The sequence below is a fragment of the Anomaloglossus baeobatrachus genome, chromosome 6 (genome assembly GCF_048569485.1).
Source record: "Anomaloglossus baeobatrachus isolate aAnoBae1 chromosome 6, aAnoBae1.hap1, whole genome shotgun sequence".
NCBI classification, from domain to species: domain Eukaryota; kingdom Metazoa; phylum Chordata; class Amphibia; order Anura; family Aromobatidae; genus Anomaloglossus; species Anomaloglossus baeobatrachus.
In genome coordinates, this window is record NC_134358.1 from 549,490,597 (window position 1) to 549,515,811 (window position 25,215).

At 46.0% G+C, this 25,215-nt stretch overlaps 1 protein-coding gene across 1 annotated transcript in view; it reads right to left on the reverse strand.

Moving 5' to 3' along the window:
• CALCR (calcitonin receptor) overlaps positions 1-1,027 on the reverse strand; it is a 314,575-nt gene extending 313,548 nt beyond the window's left edge. Inside the window, exon 1 of the mRNA XM_075315660.1 lies at positions 755-1,027. The gene's annotated coding sequence lies outside the window, so the exon portion shown is untranslated. The remainder of the gene's footprint in view (positions 1-754) is intronic.
• Positions 1,028-25,215: the final 24,188 nt, after the last annotated feature.

Here is a 25,215-nt window from a genome sequence, read left to right on the forward strand (position 1 = left end):
ATAGATAGATAGATAGATAGATAGATAGATAGATAGATAGATAGATGGATAGAGGGATAGAGGGATAGAGGGATAGATAGACAAGTAGCTATTGAGATGATTAATAGTAACACACAATTTAAAGGCAGATACTTTGATACGTGATGGATACACCATGAATAGTTGTAGCTTTTTTCAGCTGGAGACACTCGGCAGGAAATATGAGACTAACTGTACTGGAAGTAATGATCAGAATCTAATAATAATAATAATAATAATAATAGCATTATCTCACAGATGGACATTTAGAATAAATATTATTTTCATGTTGTCATTTAAGCCAAAGAGGAAAATAAAACAAGTGCCGAAAATTATTATTATTATTATTTTTATTAATAATAATAATAATAATAATAATAATAATAATAATAATAATAATAATAATAATAAAATATCAATAATAATCACTATTCACTGGCCTCATCATCATCATCATCACTGGTAAATCGGAGTCAGGACATCCTGGACACATACTGTTCCTTATTGATGCTACTCCTACTATTGCTACTAGTAGTCTTAAAGGTTCCAAGAGCTGAAGATCAACTTTGTAAAATGATCCTCATCTAATAATAATAATAATAATAATAATAATAATAATACTAATGATACAGCAGGGTAGAGGATGCTCTGTGCTGTGGCTGCCCCTCTGCCCCCCTCCCCTCGGTGCCGGCTGCCCCGGTCCAGTGTTGTACCCAGACCCCAATGATGGACTCACAGGCTGCAGCCGATCGTCCTCCCTGTAACATTCCCCCGGCGATCGTGTGTGGTTCCGTCTCAGTGACCGGCGGTGATGGCCACGTTCCCTTCCATGGATGCTCAGCGCTGGGAGTCCGCCGCGGACCCGGTGGTGGCAGTTATAATCCGGCTGGGGCAGTGGTGTCAGACGCCGCAGAAGTTTGGGCAGAAGATGAGGCGCGCGAGGAGCGGGGATGGGAGATCGTCTCCTGCCACATTCTCACTGAGCCCAAGTCTCCGCACAGGATCCTCCCCCGGCCCGAGCCGCGGCCCCCGCTCCCTCCACCGGGGGGTGCACCTGCCAGGAGCGCTCACCTCCGCACACTGCACACTGCACACACTGCACACACAGCACACTACAGACTGCACACACTACACACACAGCACACTACACACACTACACGCAGCACACACTACACACTGCACACTGCACACTGCACACTGCACACACAGCACACACTACACACACTGCACACACTACACATAGCACACACTACACACTGCACACACTACACACACTACACGCAGCACACACTACACACTGCACACTGCACACTGCACACTGCACACACAGCACACACTACACACACTGCACACACTACACATAGCACACACTACACACTGCACACACTACACATAGCACACACTACACACTGCACACACTACACACACTACACATAGCACACAGCACACTGCACACAGCACACTGCACACACTACACACTACACATAGCACACACTACACACTGCATACACAGCACACACTACACACACTGCACACACTACACATAGCACACACTACACACTGCACACACTACACACACTACACGCAGCACACACTACACACTGCACACTGCACACTGCACACTGCACACACAGCACACACTACACACACTGCACACACTACACATAGCACACACTACACACTGCACACACTACACATAGCACACACTACACACTGCACACACTACACACACTACACATAGCACACAGCACACTGCACACAGCACACTGCACACACTACACACTACACATAGCACACACTACACACTGCATACACAGCACACACTACACACACTACACATAGCACACAGCACACACTGCACACAGCACACACTGCACACACTACACACTGCACACTACACACACTGCACACAGCACACACTGCACACACTACACACTGCACACTACACACTGCACACACAGCACACACTACACACACTGCACACTACACAGCACACACTACACACAGCACACACTACACACATTACACACTGCACACACTACACACAGCACACACAGCACACACTACACACAGCACACACTACACACAGCACACACAGCACACACCACACACTACACACTGCACACACTACACACAGCACACACTGCACACACTACACACAGCACACACTACACACAGCACACACTACACACAGCACACAACACACACTACACACAGCACACACTACACACTGCACACACTACACACAGCACACACTACACACAGCACACAACACACACTACACACTACACACAGCACACACTACACACTGCACACACTACACACACTACACACAGCACACACTACACACTGCACACACTACACACAGCACACACCACACACTACACACTGCACACACTACACACAGCACACACAGCACACACTGCACACACTACACACAGCACACACTGCACACACTACACACAGCACACACTACACACAGCACACACTACACACAGCACACACTACACACAGCACACAACACACACTACACACAGCACACACTACACACAGCACACAACACACACTACACACAGCACACACTACACACTGCACACACTACACACACTACACACAGCACACACTACACACTGCACACATTACACACACTACACACAGCACACACCGCACACAGCACACACTACACACAGCACACACTGCACACACTACACACAGCACACACTACACACTGCACACACTACACACACTACACACAGCACACACTGCACACAGCACACACTGCACACAGCACACACTACACACAGCACACACTACACACAGCACACACTGCACACAGCACACACTACACACAGCACACACTACACACTGCACACACTACACACAGCACACACTACACACAGCACACACTGCACACAGCACACACTACACACAGCACACACTGCACACAGCACACTTCACACAGCACACACTGCACACAGCACACACTGCACACAGCACACACTACACACAGCACACACTACACACAGCACACACTGCACACAGCACACACTACACACAGCACACACTACACACTGCACACACTATACACAGCACACACTACACACAGCACACACACTGCACACTACACACAGCACACACTACACACAGCACACACTGCACACTACACACTGCACACAGCACACTGCACACACTACACACTGCACACTACACACAGCACACACTACACACAGCACACACTGCACACTACACACAGCACACTGCACACACTACACACTGCACACTACACACAGCACACACTACACACAGCACACACTGCACACTACACACTGCACACAGCACACACTACACACTGCACACTACACACAGCACACACTGCACACTACAGACAGCACACACTACACACAGCGCACACTACACTGCACACACAGCGCACACTGCGCACACTGCACACTCCACACTATACACTGCACACACTACACATGCAGCAGAGCCCAGTGTCATGTCCTCTGGGGACACCGCAGTGTTGGAGCACAGTCTGTGATCATTTGGTGCGGAATGCAGCAGCAGGTACCTGCAGTCCTACGTGTAATGTAGCGGGATGTGGTCATGTGTGCAGGGAACAAACCTGCGGGCACCTGTAATGATGGGGAGCAGAGGTGAGGACACAGCTCACAGGGGAGAACATGGAATTATACATACATATCATAGTATATACACATCACACATACATAGTATATACACATCACACATAAATGCTATATACACATCACACATACATGCTACATATAATTACACATACACAACACACATTCATACATGCTATATACACAACACACATACATGCTATATACAAATCACACATTCATACTATATACACAGCACGCATACATATGACACATACATGCTATATACACATGATCATCACATATACACATCACACATATATGCTATGTACATTCACACATACATAAATATCACAAATACATACTGTATACACATAATAAGAATCACACATACATACACATGACACATATATACTATATACAAATCACACATACATACTGTACAGATATCACACACATACATATACATCACACATACATGCACTATTCACATACATCATACATACTATAGACACAGCACACAAACTATACACATCACACATACATATACTAAATACATCATAGACTGTAAAATTACACATATATACTATATACACATAACACATCCATACTATATACACATCGCACATAGATACTATTTGCCTATCCATATGCAAGCGATAAAATAAAAGTGTAACGTTGTTTCAATTTTTAATTCATAAATGAATAGTGCACATGAAAATAAGCTACTTTGTAATAAATCTCATCAGAGAAATTTGCTTCTTTCTCTGTCAGAATTGATCAGTCATTATCAAACTTCACAATAATTAGGTAAAATCTGTAATCAGTGAAGACTTTCCCATTACTGAGATAGGAGATGGCAGTTGGTGCTGATGAGATTCTATGTAGCTATAAGAGGGAGCAGAGCTTTGCCTCTAGCTCCTCCTTCCACCTTTAGCTCCTCCCTCTATCTCTAGCTCCTCCCTCTGTCTATAGCTCCTCCCTCTATATCTAGCTCCTCCTGCCTCTAGATCCCTCTTCTGCCTCTAGCTCCTCCTTCCTCTAGCTCCTCCCTCTGTCTCTAGCTCATCTCTACGTCTCTAGCTCCTCCCTCTGTCTCTAGATCCTCCTTCTGCCTCTAGCTCCTCCCTCTGACTCTACCTCCTCCTTCTGCCTCTAGCTCCTCGCTCTGTCTCTAGTGCATCTCTGTCTCTAGCTCCTCCCTCTGCCTCTAGCTCCTCCTTCTGCCTCTAGCTCCTCCTTCTGCCTTTAGCTCCTCCTTCTGTCTCTAGCTCCTCCCTCTGTCTCTAGCTCATCCCTGTCTCTAGCTCCTCCCTCTGCCTCTAGCTCCTCCTTCTGCCTCTAGGTCCTCCCTCTGCCTCTAGCTCCTCCTTCTGCCTCTAGCTTCTCTCTGTCTCCAACTCCTCCCTCTTCCTCTAGCTCCTCCCTCTTCCTCTAGCTCCTTCCTCTTCCTCTAGCTTTTCCCTCTACCTCTAGCTTTTCTCTCTGTCTCTAGCTCCTCCCTCTGTCTCTAGCTTTTCCCTCTGCCTCTAGCTCCTCCTTCTGCATCTAGCTTCTCCCTGTCTCCAACTCCTCCCTCTTCCTCTAGCTCCTTCCTCTTCCTCTAGCTTTTCCCTCTACCTCTAGCTTTTCTCTCTGTCTCTAGCTCCTCCCTCTGTCTCTAGCTTTTCCCTCTGCCTCTAGCTTTTCTCTCTGTCTCTAGCTCCTCCCTCTGTCTCTAGCTTTTCCCTCTGCCTCTAGCTCCTCCTTCTGCCTCTAGCTTCTCTCTGTCTCCAACTCCTCCCTCTTCCTCTAGCTCCTTCCTCTTCCTCTAGCTTTTCCATCTAACTCTAGCTTTTCTCTCTGTCTCTAGCTCCTCCCTCTGTCTCTAGCTTTTCCCTCTGCCTCTAGCTTTACTCTCTGTCTCTAGCTCCTCTCTCTGTCTCTAGCTTTTCCCTCTGCCTCTAGCTTTTCTCTTTATCTAGCTCCTCCCTCTTCCTCTAGCTCCTTCCTCTTTCTCTAGCTCCTCCTTCTGTCTCTAGCTACTCCCTCTGTCTCTAGCTTCTCCCTCTGTCCCTGGCTCCTGCTTCTGTATCTAGCTCCTCCTTCCGCCTTTAGCTCCTCCCTCTGTCTCTAGCTCCTCCCTCTATATATAGCTCCTCCTTCTGCCTCTAGATCCCCCCTCTGCCTCTAGCTCCTCCTTCCTCTAGCTCCTCCCTCTGTCTCGAGGTCATCTCTCTGTCTCTAGCTCCTCCCTCTGTCTATAGCTCCTCCTTCTGCCTCTAGCGCCTCCCTCTGCCTCTAGCTCATCATTGTGCCTCTAGCTCCTCCTTCTGCCTCTAGCTCCTCCCTCTGACTCTACCTCCTCCTTCTGTCTCTAGCTCCTCCCTCTGTCTCTAGCTTATCTGTCTCTAGCTCCTCCCTCTGCCTCTAGCTCCTCCTTCTGCCTCTAGCTCCTCCCTCTGCCTCTAGCTCCTCCTTCTGCCTCTTGCTTCTTCCTGTCTCTAGCTCCTCCCTTTTCCTCTAGCTCCTCCTTCTATTTCTAGCTCCTTCCTCTTTCTCTTGCTCCTTCCTCTTCCTTTAGCTCCTCCTTCTGCCTCTAGCTTCTCCTTGTCTCTAGCTTTTCCCTCTGCCTCTAGCTTTTCTCTTTCTCTAGCTCCTCCCTCTTCCTCTAGCTCCTCCCTCTGTCTCTAGCTCCTCCTTCTGGCTCTAGCTCCTCTCTCTGTCTCTAGCTTCTCCCTCTGTCCCTGGCTCCTGCTTCTGTATCTAGCTCCTCTTTCTGCCTCTAGCTCCTCCCTCTGCTTCTGGCTCCTCCCACCTCCCTTTGTCATGGGATGAGAGCATCACAAATAGCACGAGGGAACCAGGAAAAATCCAAACAATAACTGGCTGGGAGTTTAAGTAGGGAGTGGTACTGCCCTATTGGCCACAGCAGGGAAATGATAGCCCCCTCTGATCTTAGTGTCAGGTCCACAAAGTCAATGTTAGAACTGTATTTAGAAGAGGATGACCTGATATTGTCCTGCACATCACTATATTCCCAGTATACAGCTACTTTGATATACATTTTTTGTAATTTGGGGATTTTCCTGAGCACTATTATATGCACAATGTGCGCTGAATGTACACAAAGTACAAAAATGCTTATCAGCCATTCTGGAAAATTTATCCTGACAGCCGCAAATTATTTATACACATCCAGAGAATGGCTGCGGCTGATTTCCTCACTTCAGTAGTTCTATGAAACATTCAGTACAGCGTGTAAACAGCCTGACAATGACTGATACCGGAATTATAACACCGCAGATGGGAGGTGTATGATCCTGCAGGGAACGCGAGTCAGGACGCTCCCGGAGGAGATCCCATTGTATCGTGCTTGCATCAAGAAATCTAGGGGCGCTAAGATTTTCTCTTGTGTGAGGACGTTTGGCCACTTCTGCAACGCGTTACTGCAACTATATCAGCAATGAGGCACTGTGACTATATCAGTAATGGGGCACTGTGACTATATCAGCAATGGGGCACTGTGACTATATCAGCAATGAGGCACTGTAACTATATCAGTAATGGGGCACTGTGACTATATCAGCAATGGGGCACTGTGACTATATCAGCAATGAGGCACTGTGACTATATCAGTAATGGGGCACTGTGACTATATCAGCAATGGGGCACTGTAACTATATCAGTAATGGGGCACTGTGACTATATCAGCAATGGGGCACTGTGACTATATCAGCAATGGGGCACTGTAACTATATCAGTAATGGGGCACTGTAACTATATCAGTAATGGGGCACTGTAACTATATCAGTAATGGGGCACTGTGACTATATCAGTAATGGGGCACTGTGACTATATCAGCAATGGGGCACTGTGACTATATCAGCAATGGGGCACTGTAACTATATCAGCAATGAGGCACTGTAACTATATCAGTAATGGGGCACTGTGACTATATCAGTAATGGGGCACTGTGACTATATCAGCAATGGGGCACTGTAACTATATCAGTAATGGGGCACTGTGACTATATCAGATATGGGGCACTGTGACTATATCAGATATGGGGCACTGTGACTATATCAGTAATGGGGCACTGTGACTATATCAGCAATGGGGCACTGTGACTATATCAGCAATGGGGCACTGTGACTATATCAGCAATGAGGCACTGTAACTATATCAGTAATGGGGCACTGTGACTATATCAGTAATGGGGCACTGTGACTATATCAGCAATGGGGCACTGTGACTATATCAGCAATGGGGCACTGTAACTATATCAGTAATGGGGCACTGTAACTATATCAGTAATGGGGCACTGTAACTATATCAGTAATGGGGCACTGTGACTATATCAGCAATGGGGCACTGTAACTATATCAGTAATGGGGCACTGTAACTATATCAGTAATGGGGCACTGTGACTATATCAGTAATGGGCACTGTGACTATATCAGCAATGGGGCACTGTAACTATATCAGTAATGGGGCACTGTAACTATATCAGTAATGGGGCACTGTAACTATATCAGCAATGGGGCACTGTAACTATATCAGTAATGGGGCACTGTAACTATATCAGTAATGGGGCACTGTAACTATATCAGCAATGGGGCACTGTGACTATATCAGATATGGGGCACTGTAACTATATCAGCAATGGGGCACTGTGACTATATCAGTAATGGGGCACTGTAACTATATCAGCAATGGGGCACTGTGACTATATCAGTAATGGGGCACTGTAACTATATCAGCAATGGGGCACTGTGACTATATCAGCAATGGGGCACTGTGACTATATCAGTAATGGGGCACTGTAACTATATCAGCAATGGGGCACTGTGACTATATCAGTAATGGGGCACTGTAACTATATCAGCAATGGGGCACTGTGACTATATCAGTAATGGGGCACTGTAACTATATCAGTAATGGGGCACTGTAACTATATCAGCAATGGGGCACTGTAACTATATCAGTAATGGGGCACTGTAACTATATCAGCAATGGGGCACTGTGACTATATCAGAAATGGGGCACTGTGACTATATCAGTAATGGGGCACTGTAACTATATCAGCAATGGGGCACTGTAACTATATCAGCAATGGGGCACTGTGACTATATCAGTAATGGGGCACTGTAACTATATCAGCAATGGGGCACTGTGACTATATCAGTAATGGGGCACTGTAACTATATCAGCAATGGGGCACTGTGACTATATCAGTAATGGGGCACTGTAACTATATCAGTAATGGGGCACTGTAACTATATCAGCAATGGGGCACTGTAACTATATCAGTAATGGGGCACTGTAACTATATCAGCAATGGGGCACTGTGACTATATCAGAAATGGGGCACTGTGACTATATCAGAAATGGGGCACTGTGACTATATCAGTAATGGGGCACTGTAACTATATCAGAAATGGGGCACTGTGACTATATCAGCAATGAGGCACTGTGACTATATCAGTAATGGGCACTGTAACTATATCAGCAATGGGGCACTGTGACTATATCAGTAATGGGGCACTGTAACTATATCAGTAATGGGGCACTGTAACTATATCAGTAATGGGGCACTGTAACTATATCAGCAATGGGGCACTGTGACTATATCAGAAATGGGGCACTGTGACTATATCAGAAATGGGGCACTGTGACTATATCAGTAATGGGACACTGTGACTATATCAGCAATGGGCACTGTAACTATATCAGTAATGGGGCACTGTAACTATATCAGCAATGGGCACTGTAACTATATCAGTAATGAGGCACTGTAACTATATCAGCAATGGGGCACTGTGACTATATCAGCAATGGGGCACTGTAACTATATCAGTAATGGGGCACTGTGACTATATCAGTAATGGGACACTGTGACTATATCAGCAATGGGGCACTGTAACTATATCAGTAATGGGGCACTGTGACTATATCAGCAATGGGGCACTGTAACTATATCAGTAATGGGGCACTGTGACTATATCAGTAATGGGGCACTGTGACTATATCAGTAATGGGCACTGTGACTATATCAGCAATGGGGCACTGTGACTATATCAGCAATGGGGCACTGTAACTATATCAGTAATGGGGCACTGTAACTATATCAGTAATGGGGCACTGTGACTATATCAGCAATGGTGGACTGTGACTATATCAGAAATGGGGCACTGTGACTATATCAGAAATGGGGCACAGTGACTATATCAGTAATGGGGCACAGTGACTATATCAGTAATGGGGCACTGTGACTATATCAGCAATGGTGGACTGTGACTATATCAGATATGGGGCACTGTGACTATATCAGTAATGGGGCACAGTGACTATATCAGTAATGGGGCACTGTGACTATATCAGTAATGGGCACTGTGACTATATCAGCAATGGGGCACTGTGACTATATCAGCAATGGGGCACTGTAACTATATCAGTAATGGGGCACTGTAACTATATCAGTAATGGGGCACTGTGACTATATCAGCAATGGTGGACTGTGACTATATCAGATATGGGGCACTGTGACTATATCAGAAATGGGGCACAGTGACTATATCAGTAATGGGGCACTGTGACTATATCAGTAATGGGGCACTGTGACTATATCAGCAATGGTGGACTGTGACTATATCAGTAATGGGGCACTGTGACTATATCAGATATGGGGCACTGTGACTATATCAGTAATGGGGCACTGTGACTATATCAGTAATGGGGCACTGTGACTATATCAGTAATGGGGCACTGTGACTATATCAGTAATGGGGCACTGTGACTATATCAGATATGGGGCACTGTGACTATATCAGTAATGGGGCACTGTGACTATATCAGTAATGGGGCAATGTGACTATATCAGTAATGGGGCACTGTGACTATATCAGCAATGGTGGACTGTGACTATATCAGTAATGGAGCACTGTGACTATATCAGAAATGGGGCACTGTAACTATATCAGTAATGGGCACTGTGACTATATCAGTAATGGAGCACTGTGACTATATCAGTAATGGGGCACTGTGACTATATCAGCAATAGGGCACTATGACAATATCAGTAATGGGCACTGTGACTATATCAGCAATAGGGCACTGTGACAATATCAGTAATGGGCACTGTGACTATATCAGCAATAGGGCACTGTGACAATATCAGTAATGGGGCACTGTGACTATATCAGAAATGGGGCACTGTGACTATATCAGTAATGGGGCACTGTGACTATATCAGAAATGGGGCACTGTGACTATATCAGATATGGGGCACTGTGACTATATCAGCAATGGGGCACTGTGACTATATCAGTAATGGGGCACTGTGACTATATCAGTAATGGGGCACTGTGACTATATCAGAAATGGGGCACTGTAACTATATCAGTAATGGGGCACTGTGACAATATCAGTAATGGGGCACTGTGACTATATCAGAAATGGGGCACTGTGACTATATCAGATATGGGGAACTGTGACTATATCAGTAATGGAGCACTGTGACTATCAGTAATGGGGCACTGTGACTATATCAGCAATAGGGCACTGTGACAATATCAGTAATGGGCACTGTGACTATATCAGTAATGGAGCACTGTGACAATATCAGTAATGGGCACTGTGACTATATCAGTAATGGGGCACTGTGACTATATCAGTAATGGGCACTGTGACTATATCAGTAATGGGCACTGTGACTATATCAGTAATGAGGCACTGTGACTATATCAGTAATGGGCACTGTGACTATATCAGATATGGGGCACTGTGACTATCAGTAATGGGCACTGTGACTATATCAGCAATGGGGCACTGTAACTATATCAGTAATGGGCATTGTGACTATATCAGATATGGGGCACTGTGACTATATCAGTAATGGGGCTCTGTGACTATATCAGATATGGGGCACTGTGACTATATCAGTAATGGGGCTCTGTGACTATATCAGATATGGGGCACTGTGACTATATCAGTAATGGGGCACTGTGACTATATCAGTAATGTGGCACTGTGACTATATCAGTAATGGGGCTCTGTGACTATATCAGTAATGGGGCACTGTGACTATATCAGTAATGGGGCACTGTGACTATATCAGATATGGGGCACTGTGACTATATCAGATATGGGGCACTGTGACTATATCAGTAATGGGGCACTGTGACTATATCAGTAATGGGGCACTGTGACTATATCAGATATGGGGCACTGTGACTATATCAGTAATGGGGCACTGTTATTATATCAGATATTGGGCACTGTGACTATATCAGTAATGGGGCACTGTGACTATATCAGTAATGGGGCACTGTGACTATATCAGTAATGGGGCACTGTGACTATATCAGAAATGGGGCACTGTGACTATATCAGAAATGGGGCACTGTGACTATATCAGATATGGGGCACTGTGACTATATCAGTAATGGGGCACTGTGACTATATCAGATATGGGGCACTGTGACTATATCAGTAATGGGGCACTGTGACTATATCAGATATTGGGCACTGTGACTATATCAGTAATGGGGCACTGTGACTATATCAGTAATGGGGCACTGTGATTATATCAGATATTGGGCACTGTGACTATATCAGTAATGGGGCACTGTGACTATATCAGTAATGGGGCACTGTGACTATATCAGTAATGGGGCACTGTGACTATATCAGTAATGGGGCACTGTGACTATATCAGATATGAGGCACTGTGACTATATCAGATATGGGGCACTGTGACTATATCAGTAATGGGGCACTGTGACTATATCAGAAATGGGGCACTGTGACTATATCAGATATGAGGCACTGTGACTATATCAGATATGGGGCACTGTGACTATATCAGTAATGGGGCACTGTGACTATATCAGATATGGGGCACTGAGACTATATCAGTAATGGGGCACTGTGATTATATCAGATATTGGGCACTGTGACTATATCAGTAATGGAGCACTGTGACTATATCAGTAATGGGGCACTGTGACTATATCAGATATGGGGCACTGTGACTATATCAGTAATGGGGCACTGTGATTATATCAGATATTGGGCACTGTGACTATATCAGTAATGAGGCACTGTGACTATATCAGTAATGGGGCACTGTGACTATATCAGAAATGGGGCACTGTGACTATATCAGTAATGGGGCACTGTGACTATATCAGTAATGGGGCTCTTTGACTATATCAGTAATGGGGCACTGTGACTATATCAGATATGAGGCACTGTGACTATATCAGATATGGGGCACTGTGACGATATCAGTAATGGGGCACTGTGACTATATCAGATATGGGGCACTGTGACTATATCAGTAATGGGGCACTGTGATTATATCAGATATTGGGCACTGTGACTATATCAGTAATGGGGCTCTTTGACTATATCAGTAATGGGGCACTGTGACTATATCAGTAATGGGGCACTGTGACTATATCAGTAATGAGGCACTGTGACTATATCAGTAATGGGCACTGTGACTATATCAGTAATGGGGCACTGTGACTATATCAGATATGGGGCACTGTGACTATATCAGTAATGGGGCACTGTGACTATATCAGATATGGGGCACTGTGACTATATCAGTAATGGGGCACTGTGACTATATCAGTAATGGGGCACTGTGACTATATCAGAAATGGGGCACTGTGACTATATCAGTAATGGGGCACTGTGACTATATCAGTAATGGGGCACTGTGACTATGTCAGCAATAGGGCTCTGTGACTATATTGCATATGTGATAGTCTGACGGCATGCTCTGTGGCTCCATATCTATTTGGTCACTATGGAGAAATCTGTAGACGTGGCACTGTGGCTGCATCTGCTATGAGATTCTTCAACTAAATCTGTTATGCAGGACCATGGCAGCGCTGTTATGGAGTAGTGGTCAGCATTTGATTTGATTATAGAAGGGTTGTCACATTATGGCGGCACTAGGACACTGTTCAAAACCACTAAGACTATCACAGACAGTACCAGTTTCTCTTTCCCTTCTACAAATGATGAAAGCAGTATAGGGCTAGGGTCAGGTATAGGATTAGAGCTAGAGCAAGGATTAAATTTGGGACTACAGTTAGGGCTAAAGTTATATACAGGATTAGGGCTAGGGTTATATTTAGGATTAGGGAGAGAACTAGGGTTAAACGTTGGACTAAGGTTATGTATATGGGGCGCCCTGGACTAGCCAGGTCGTCACAGGTACTACAACACGCACCCCCACCCTGAGACAGGCACATCAGCCAGACACAAAATCCTTGTTGCCTCCCTCCAGGGGCTGATGTCCACACCAGGTGGGGCGGAGCCAGGCGGTTGGCCCCACCCACTGAGGAGTTCACAGTCCTGGAGGCGGGAAAGGAAGTCAGATCAGTGAGTGAGAAGAAGAGTTCAGTTAGGGAAGTGGTAGGAGAGGAGCAAACTGACCGTGTGTAACCCGGGCACTAAGAGCAAGGTTGGCAGACGGTGGTGGCCGTCTGCAGGAGAGGCAGATCAACGCGGAACCGTAGGACCGGGGACGGGCGGTGGCCCGCCGGTACCGAACCGGGGAGCGAAGTGAAGCCAGCACACACAGGCAGGGCCTACGGACCCCGACCAGGCTTGGAGTCACCATTAGAGGTCAAATCCGTCAGTGACCGGAACCCCAGGGGTTTCCTAACAGCCAAGACCCGATTGAAGGCAACCGTCCAACCAACAGAAGGAAATACAGCTACCGCCACAGCTAGAGTTCCAAGGGCCAGAGCCTGCGGGCAAAAGGGCTCCTCCGGCACATATACACGCTGGGGAGCGGGTTACCGATGGGAATCCATCGGGACCGAACATACACAAAGGTGCAGGGAAAGGCAGCCACCACCAACCGTCCGGGAGAAGCTACAGCAGCCGGCTGCGGGACCCGTCCATCCAGCCGTTTGGTTTACCAGAGACTTTGTGTACCTTTGTGGCTGAGTGAGTACAACCGTGCCTTCCGGCACCGCGCTGCCCAGTCCAGGCGAACCTGCACCTTGCCAACCCTGCCTCCCCGTCATCTCACCGGGCCCCGGGACCACCAACCCCTACCCACGGAGGGGGAAAACAACATCCCAGCTGCTCCCTGCCATCGCTCCTGGGATCCCCGTCACCAGCAGCGGTGGTGCCCCAACCTCACCACAAACCGTGGGTGGCGTCACGGACTATATCCCCCAAACCAAACTACCCCCTTTCACTCACGGGCGAGGAGCGCCACTCGAGTCCCCGGATCCGGCCCACCGCTCGAGCCACCGAGCAGCCATCGCATCAGCGCCGGACCCGAGCGTTAGTGAGCGCAGCGCAGCGGCGTCCTTCCCCGCCCGCGACATATAGGATTAAGGTTAGTGTTAGGTATAGGATTAGGGCTAGAGCTAGGGTTAAATTTAGGGTTAGGTACAGGATTACAACTAGAGTGAGAGTTAAATTTAGGGCTAGGCTTATGTATAGGATTAGGACAAGAGTAAGGGTTAAACTTAGGGTTTGGGTTACGTATAGGATTTGGGTTAAGACTAGGGTTAGGTATACGATTAGGACTATAGCTAGGGTTAGACTTAGGGGTACTTTGCACGCTGCAACATTGCAAGCCGATGCTGCGATGCCGAGCGCGATAGTCCCCGCCCCCGTCGCAGCAGCGATATCCTTGTGATAGCTGCCGTAGCGAACATTATCGCTACGGCAGCTTCACATGGACTCACCTGTCCTGCGACGTCGCTCTGGCCGGCGACCCGCCTCCTTATTAAGGGGGCGGGTCGTACGGCGTCACTACGACGTCACACGGCAGGCGGCCAATAGGAGCGGAGAGGCAGAGATGAGCGGGACGTAAACATCCCGCCCACCTCCTTCCTTCCGCATATTAGCCGGGGGGCAGGTAGGAGATGTTCCTCGCTCCTGCGACTTCATATATAGCGATGTGTGCTGCCGCAGGAGCGAGGAACAACAGCGGACCGTCGCGTCAGCGTAATCATGGATTACGCCGACGCTGCACCGATGATACGATTACGACGCTTTTGCGCTCGTTAATCGTATCATCTAGGCTTTACACACTACGATGTCGCATGCGATGCCGGATGTGCGTCACTTTCAATTTGACCCCACCAACATCGCACCTGCGATGTCGTAGTTTGCAAAGCCCGCCTTAGTGATATGGTTACAGTTACGTATAGGATTAAGGCTAGGGTTAAATTTAGGTGAAGATTTAGGTATAGGATTAGGGCTAGAACTAGGGTTAAATTTAGGGCTAGGGTTATGTATAGGATTAGGACTAGAGTGAGGATTAAATTTAGGGCTAGGGTTATGTATAGGATTAGGACTAGAGTGAGGATTACATTTAGGGCTATGCTTACCGTTAGGTATAGGATTAGGGCTAGAGCTAGGGTTAAATTTAGGGTTAGGTATAGGATTAGAACTAGAGTGAGGGTTAAATTTAGAGCTAGAGTTAAGTACAGGATTTATAGCACGAAGAGCACCTACCATAGGGAATCTCGTTTCACCTACGGTAGTTTTTCACCTCCAACAATTAATACCAATAAAACATGGTTGAGTTTGACAGTTTTTTTTAAATGTAATCACAATATATGTACCTGCTGCACTTATGCCAACAAATGCAGATCCTTTACTTCAATAAGCAATGGAAGCACATACTGAATTTTATCAATTGCAACACGTCCGGAGTTATCTACCTGGTGGCATGCAATATTTGTAAGATTCAGTATGTAGGGTGCACTATAGTTCCCCTCAAGAGACGCATTAGGAGACACCTTTCTGATGCGGTTGGTACCAACAAGATGGATATATCTATGGTGTCCAAACATTTTTCTAGCATGCATGGAGGAGACAATACAGGTTTTTCATTTTGTGGCATAGAAAAAGTCCACAGACCTTTAAGAGGCGGCAATTTCAGACGCAAGGTACTAATGTACCGCCTCGGGCTCGGCTGCGACCGAGCCGCTTGGATCCGGACTCGATGGTGGGTGGCTCGAGCGTCTCCGGACCCGGCGGTCCTGTGGTCACTTCGATCTGAAAGGGGGGCTGGCGGTTTAGGGGACGTTGGTGTACGGCCGGAGCCGTGGTTAAGTTTGTGACGCCACCCACGGGTTGTGGTGAAGGTGGACACCACCGCTGCAGTTACGGGGGCACCCGGGGGAGATGTTGCGCAGCAAGATGTTAACCCCTCCGTGGGCAGGGATGGTGGCGCCGGGACCCACTGGGGAAGTAGTTGGACAGTGCAGGGAGGTGCGCTGCCGGAGGGCACTGATGTACTCACGATTAGTAACACACACAAGTCTTTGGTAAACCAAGATGATGGTGGTTGGTGGCCGCAGCCGGCTGCAGTCCGTCCCCCACCCGGTTGGTGGTCTCTGCCTTTCTCCTGCACCTGTTTGAATGTTGATGGACTACCTGAACTTGCAATACAGCAGTCCGCTCCCCGGCTGTGTAGATGTCGGAGGAGCCCTTTGCCCACAGATGCTGGCCCGTGGGATCTCTCTGCCTGGGCGGTGACTTTCTATCCCCCTAGTTGGGCTGTTGTCTTCAGTCAGGACTTTGGGTGGGACAGGACCTATAGTCCTGTCCGCAATCAGTGAATTAGCTAGCCCCCAGTAGCTTCTGGACCTAGCTTCAGGGTCTGAGTACCTCCCTTTGTGCTCCGCTTTCCAGTCGGTTCCCGGGGTCGATACCGGCGGGCCACTACCCTGTCCCGGTCCACCACGGTTCCACCTGGCCGTCTTCCCGGCTCCTGCAGGCAGAGGCCTCCGTATGCCTCCTAGCCAAAGGTGCCCGGGCTCCAACCCTGGCACCCGTCAGTTTTTTACAGGCCTGTCCTCCTCACTGCACTCTCCAACTAGACTCCAAACTGAACTGTTTACTTTTTCCTGCCTCGGGCTCTCTGAACTCCTCGGTGGGCGTGGCCAACTGCCTGGCTCCGCCCCCTGGCGTGTCCATCCAGCACTGAGAGAGGTGACTAGGGTTTTTATGGTTGGCTGCTGTCACCTTGTTAGGGGACTGGTGTAGTGCGGGGCTCTACCTGTGACTACCTGGCTGGTCCAGGGCGTCACACTAAATTGGGAGAGTTATTGGATATTTAAGTTGGGCACCAGACAGCCAGAGGGTCTCAATATTCGTAGGGACCTCATATTATAATATAATTGAAAAATATAAAGGTGTGATGGTGTGGGGGTGCTTTGCTGGTGACACTGTTGGGGATTTATTCAAAATTGAAGGCATACAGAACCAGCATGGCTACCACAGCATCTTGCAGAGGCATGCTATTCCATCCGGTTTGCGTTTAGTTGGACCATCATTTATTTTTCATCAGGACAATGACCCCAAACACACCTCCAGGCTGTGTAAGGGCTATGTGACTAAGAAGGAGAGTGATGGGTGCTACACCAGATCACCTGGCCTCCACAGTCACCAGACCCGAACCCAATCGAGATGGCTGGACCGCAGAGTGAAGGCAAAAGGGCCAACAAGTGCTAAGCATCTCTGGGAACTCCTTCAAGACTGTTGGAAAACCATTTCCGGTGACTACCTCTTGAAGCTCATCAACAGAATGCCAAGAGTGTGCAAAGCAGTAATCAAAGCAAAAGGTGGCTACTTTGAATAACCTAGAATATAAGACATATTATCAGTTGTTTCACACTTTAAGTATTTCATTCCACTTGTTTTCATTCATAATTTTCAGAGTCATGAAAATAAACAAAAACCTCATTGAATGAGAAGGTGTGTCCAAACTTTTGGTCTGTACTGTACTTCCAGATAGGGGATATGTCAATATATAATGTGATTTTTTTTAATCACTTTCACCCAAAGTATGTGACAATATAACATTAGCGTTCGCAGGTTTTATATGGGGGTATAACTCTATTATCGATGGTTTATACATTGAAAGTGAACACCATTGTTTTTTATATAAAATAACCAGATATAAGGTGCGGTTTTTCGCTTTGTCTCCAATTTACAATTGTTCATATATGTTTTTGTTCACAATAATTACATTTGTTATTGGTCATTTTTGAATGTTTTTTCTCCAATGTATTGGCAAGTAAACTTTATACTTATGTATTATATCGGATCCATTCCATGACTGAGTCTAAAGGGTTAATGTTACTGATTAATTGGTTAGGAAAAACACCTGCTACAACAGGAGTTATTTCCCACTAGTAGGATTTATAAGTGTATCACAGACTTGATAGCATCACTTGACAAAGGCTACAATATGTAGCCGAAACGCGTAGCACTGTCAACATTTTTTCTACATGCTGAAAGTCTTTGTATGGAGATATTGTACATGCTTCACTTTTTAATGAACAGCAATAAAAAAGTCCGAAATTTATTCTGAGCGGTGGCTGATACACTCCGCAGCGCCGGAATTTCCTTTCTTGCTCGTTGACACGTCGTTCATTTTAATAATCTCGTTCCTCCTTCTGTGCTCCGGTTGTTCGTCGTACCCGGGGTAGCACACATTGCTCCATGTGACACCCCGGGAACGACGAACACAGCTTACCTGCGTCCCGCCGGCAATGCGGAAGGAAGGAGGTGGGCGGGATGTTACGTCTCGCTCATCTCCGCCCCTCCGCTTCTATTGGGTGGCCGCTATATGACGTCACTGTGACGCCGAACGTCCCTCCCCCTCCAGGAAGAGGATGTTCGCCGCCCACAGAGACGTCATGAGGGTGGTAAGTAAGTGTGACGGGGGTAAACGACTTTGTGCACCACGGGCAACGAATTGCCCATGACGCACAAACGACGGAGGCAGGTGCGATCGCTCATGCGATCGCACGACATATCAGCGCGTGTGATGCCGCCTTAAGGGTTAAGCTTAGGTTTAGCTGTTTAGGTATAGAATTAGGACTAGAGTGAGGGTTAAATTTAGGGCTAGGGTTATGCATAGGAATAGGGTTAGAGCTGGTGTTAAACTTGGGGCTATGGTTAGGGCTAAGGTTATATATAGGATTAGGGCTATGGTCAGGTATATATTTAGTGCTAGGGTTAGGTCTAAGGATATATGTAGAATTAGTGCTGTGGTTAGGTATAGGTTTAGGGATATGGTTAGGGCTAAGGTTATATATAAAATTAGGGCTATAGTTAGGTACAGGTTTAGGACTAAGGTTATATATAGGATTAGAGCTATGGTTAGTAACAGGTTTAGGGCTAGGGTTAAGGTTATATATAGTACTAGGGCAATGGTTAGGTACAGGTTTAGGGCTAAGGTTATCTATAGGATTAGGGCAATGGTTAGGTATAAGTTTAGGGCTAGGGTTATATATAGGATTAGGGCAATGGTTAGGTATAAGTTTAGGGCTAAGGTTATATATAGGATTAGGGCAATGGCTAGGTATAGGTTTAGGGCTAGGGTTAGGCTTAAGGCTATATATAGGATTAGGGCAATGGTTAGGTATAGGTTTAGGGCTAGGGTTAGGGCTAAGGATATATGTAGAATTAGCGCTGTGGTTAGGTATAGGTTTAGGGATATGGTTAGGGCTAAGGTTATATATAAAATTAGGGCTATAGTTAGGTATAGGTTTAGGGATATGGTTAGGGCTAAGGTTATATATAAAATTAGGGCTATAGTTAGGTACAGGTTTAGGACTAAGGTTATATATAGGATTAGAGCTATGGTTAGGTACAGGTTTAAGGCTAGGGTTAAGGCTAAGGTTATATATAGGATTCGGAAATGGTTAGTAACAGGTTTAGGGCTAGGGTTAAGGTTATATATAGTATTAGGGCAATGGTTAGGTACAGGTTTAGGGCTAAGGTTATCTATAGGATTAGGGCAATGGTTAGGTATAAGTTTAGGGCTAGGGTTATATATAGGATTAGGGCAATGGTTAGGTACAAGTTTAGGGCTAAGGTTATATATAGGATTAGGGCAATGGTTAGGTATAGGTTTAGGGCTAGGGTTAGGGCTAAGGTTATATATAGGATTAGGGCAATGGTTAGGTATAGGTTTACGGCTAGGGTTAGGCCTATGGTTATGTATAGGATTAGGGCAATGGTTAGGTATAAGTTTAAGGCTAGGGTTATATATAAGATTAGGGCAATGGTTAGGCACAGATTTAGGGCTAGGGTTAGGGTTAAGGTTATATATAGGATTAGGGCAATGGGTAGGTACAGGTTTAGGGCTAGGGTTAGGGCTAAGGTTATCTATAGGATTAGGGCAATGGTTAGGTATAAGTTTAGGGCTAGGGTTATGTATAGGATTAGGGCAATGATTAGGTATATGTTTAGGGCTAGGGTTAGTTATAAGGTTAGGTATAGGACTAGATAGAGGATTATGGATAAGATTATGGCTGAGTTATTCGATAGGGTTAGTGTTAGGACTGCTTTACACGCTGCGATCTCGCTAGCGAGATTGCTAGCGTGGGTACCCGCCCCCATCGGTTGTGCGTCACGGGCAAATCGCTGCCTGTGACGCACATCATCACGTGGACCCGTCACACATACTTACCTGCCCGGCGACGTCGCTGTGACCGGCAAACCGCCTTCTTTCTAAGGGGGCGGTTCGTTCGGCGTCACAGCGGTGTCACTAAGTGGCCGCCCAATAGAAGTTGAGGGGCAGAGATGAGCGGGACGTAACATCCCGCCCACCTCCTTCCTTCCGCATTGGCGGCGGCCGCAGGTAAGGAGATGTTCGTCGTTCCCGGGGTGTCACACATAGCAATGTGTGCTGCCGCAGGAACGAGGAACAACAGCGCACACGCAGCAGCGATAATTGAGAATGGACCCCCATGTCACCAATTAGCGATTTTGAACGTTGTCACACGCAACGACATTGCTAACGCGGCCGGATGTGCGTCACAAATTCCGTGAACCCAACGAGATCGCTTGAGCGATGTCGTAGCGTGTAAAGCCCCCTTTAGGTATCGGATAAAGGTATAGTGCTAGGCTTATGGATAAGGCGGGGGCTGGGGTAATAAAAATGTTACATCAAAAAGTCATAACTAAAAATAAAAAATAAGAATGTCTATTATTTTAAAATGTTATGGTGGATTTCAGGGTCAAAGGTCAAACTATAATTATATGAGTATTTCCTCGCATGACAACACGTGTTTTGGGGATAAGGGGTTCAATACGGGAGGAGTTAAGGGGCACAAACCCCGTGGCTTGTCCCGGGCGCTGGAGACCCTCCTTCTGGGTGGGATTTTTGCCGTCACTACTGATCCTCCTACACCTCAGACAGTTTCATCGCTGAATTACCGAGTAAATCCTTAATGAAAGTTGCATGATCGGGCATGTTAGGAGCGTACGGCCATTTCCTAGTATAAACACCCCGTACAACACATGAACACGACACCCACAATACCATTTCATTAATGATGAGCCTTGACAATTACGTTCTCGTTTTGTTTGCCGCAGATCTCTATGATGATTGGATCTCTGTCGTTCATTGTACTCGGGATACAATCGTTCATTCAGGTTGTCATGGTAACCACAGTCATGAGAAAAATAAAGTTTGTCATCATCTACATTCCTGGAAAGACGTGGTGGGCAACAATCTGCTGGAGGATATAATATGACCAAAGTTTGACCACATACTTGTTCCCTAGGGATCTGGTGATCTGTACGTTACCGAGGGTTCATGGAGGAGGGTGGGCCATCACCGGAACATGTCTCCATCTCCGAAATCGGAAAACAAATTCCTCATTCTTCCTTTCATTAACAAACATTTAGCCTCCAAGATTTCCCCATTTAATTATTTTTATCCTGGAAAGATTTTTCCAACTAAATTCAATTCATTTCCCAAATAAAAGTGCCACATAGTGCTGAAATATAGTAGTATCCAAATCATAGTCTCATGCCAAATCACAGTGCCAAAGATTCCCAAAACAATAACTCTATACAGCAAACATAAATAATGTCGCCATATAGAGTCCATATAATGACAGTGCCATGGATTCACCAAATAATACTATATATCAGCTATAAATAATGTCGCCATATAAAGCCCAAATAATCACAGTGCCAAAGATTCACATAACAATAACTCTATACAGTAAACATAAATAATGTCGCCATATAGAGCCCTAATAATCACAGTGCCATAGATTCCCAAAATAATACTATACAGCAAATATAAATAATGTCACCACATAGAGCCCAAATAATCGCAATGCCATGGATTCCCCAAATAATCATTCTATACATCAACTATAAATAGTGTCGCCATATAAAGCCCAAATAATGACAGTGCCATGGATTCCCCAAATAATCATTCTATACATCAACTATAAATAGTGTCGCCATATAAAGCCCAAATAATGACAGTGCCATGGATTCCCCAAATAATCATTCTATACATCAACTATAAATAGTGTCGTCATATAGAGCCCAAATAATCACTGTGTCATGGATTCACCAAATAATAATTATATACTTTCAATATAAATAATGTTGCCATATAGAGCCTGAATAATCATAGTGCCATGGATTCCCCAAATAATAATTCTATACTTCCAATATAAATAATGTCGTCATATGGAGCCCAAATAATCATTCTTTACATCATCTATAAATAATGTCATGTAGAGCCCAATTAATCACAGTGCCATGGATTCCCCCAAAAATCATTCTATATATCAAATATAAAAAATATTGTCATATAGAGCCCAAATAATGACAGTGCATGGATTCCCCAAATAATCATTGTCTACTTCCAATATAAATAATGTCGTCATATAGAGCCCAAATAATCATTCTATACATCATCTATAAATAATGTCATCATATAAAGCCCAAATAATCACAGTGCCAAAGATTCCTCAAGTAATCATTCTATACATCAACTATAAATAATGTCGCCATATAGAGCCCTAATACTCACAGAGCCATGGATTCCCAAAATAATACTATACTGCATATATAAATAACGTCGCCATATAGTGGTCAAATTTTCATATGGATTTTCCAAATATTCATTCTATACATCTGTTCTGTCCCCACTTAAAGGCGATGGAAGGTGCGTAGTTGTGAGAGGTTGTGAGAATCTTACCTTCGTTTTTCCTATAGGTGGGGCAGACAGGACCAGAGCGCTCCAGAGTGAAACATGCACATGCTGAGATGAAACAATGGTGGTTTATTTTCTCCAAAGGTTAGGACATGCAGAGTGCAGTAATCCAAGTACTTGGCATTGTAATTCTCCAGTGATGCTTGCCTCTGAAGCTACTACGTGGTCAGAAGACTTTGCTCCTAGTAGCCCCAATCCAATAAGGGATGTTGTTCTCACAAACTCTGGTTTGGAATGAACATACCAGGATGTGATGCAAGAGGGTCATCAGACACTCCCATGGGCTGGACAAAAGAAACAGAGGAGCCGAAAGGTCTGACCAGTAGATGGCAGCAGAGACAGGCATGAAAAACATTAAATAACAGTGTTAACTAAAACAAATAGAAACAGCACACTCCCCGTCTGAAATTCACTTTGGGGATTTCACTATTAAGTCCATAATACAACCTGATAGGAAAGGCATGTTAAATGCAAAAACAAGCTCAATTGAGTCCTAAACAAAAAGGATGGCTCAAAGTTCAGGTCCTGTAGCGTTCATCCTGTAGGGACGCTCTCTATGGGCAAAAGCAGAACAAGTTCGTGGATTGGCCTTGCAAAGGTCTTCGTCTCACCTTTCCTGATGACCTTTAGTTCCACCTTCCGAACATTGCCGTCCTGACTAGGCAGTATCCTAGTAATTAGTCCCATAGGCCAGTCAGTCCTTTCTGTGGTCTGATCTTTCATGAGGACTAGGTCTCCTTCCTTGAGGTTCGGCTTGGGATGTCGCCACTTCTTTCTTCCTTGAAGAATGGTGAGGTATTCCTTCCTCCATCGGTTCCAGAAGTAGTCAGCCAAGTATTGAACCCGTTTCCAGTGTTTTTGATAAGTGTTCGCGTGGGTGAACTCTCCGCTGGGCATTACCGCGTTGTCAGTTTTTTGGGTAATGAGAATAGTAGGAGTCAATATGGTTGGTGTTTCTGGATCCATGGTCACTGGCACAAGGGGTCTTGAATTGATAATGGCTGAGACTTCAGCTAAAAGAGTGACTAGAGTCTCATGTGTGAGTCTTGAGGAATTGACGTCCATTAGCATGGAGTTCAAGATGTTGCGTGAAATCCCGATCATCCTCTCCCAGGAGCATCCCATGTGAGAACTGTGAGGGGGATTGAAGATCCAGGTGCAACCTTTCTCTGCCAGCTGATCTTGGATAGGTTTGGTGTCGATGTTCAGTTCTCTACATGCACCGACGAAGTTGCTTCCACGGTCAGACCTCAGCTGTTTCACTGGTCCTCTGATGGCAAGGAACCTTCTCAAGGCGTTGATTAGGCTGGAGGTATCCATGGACTCTAACACCTCAATGTGAACGGCTCGAACACTCATGCAGGTGAATAACACAGCCCACCGCTTGCTGTTTGCTTGGCCTCCGCGAGTTCTGCGTGTGGACACCATCCATGGTCCGAAAACGTCTAGGCCCACGTAGGTGAAAGGTGGCTCTGTGGAAAGTCTGTCTGTAGGCAAGTCAGCCATTTGCTGGTACAGTTGTTTTCCTCTCGCTTTACGACAGTGCACACAATCGTG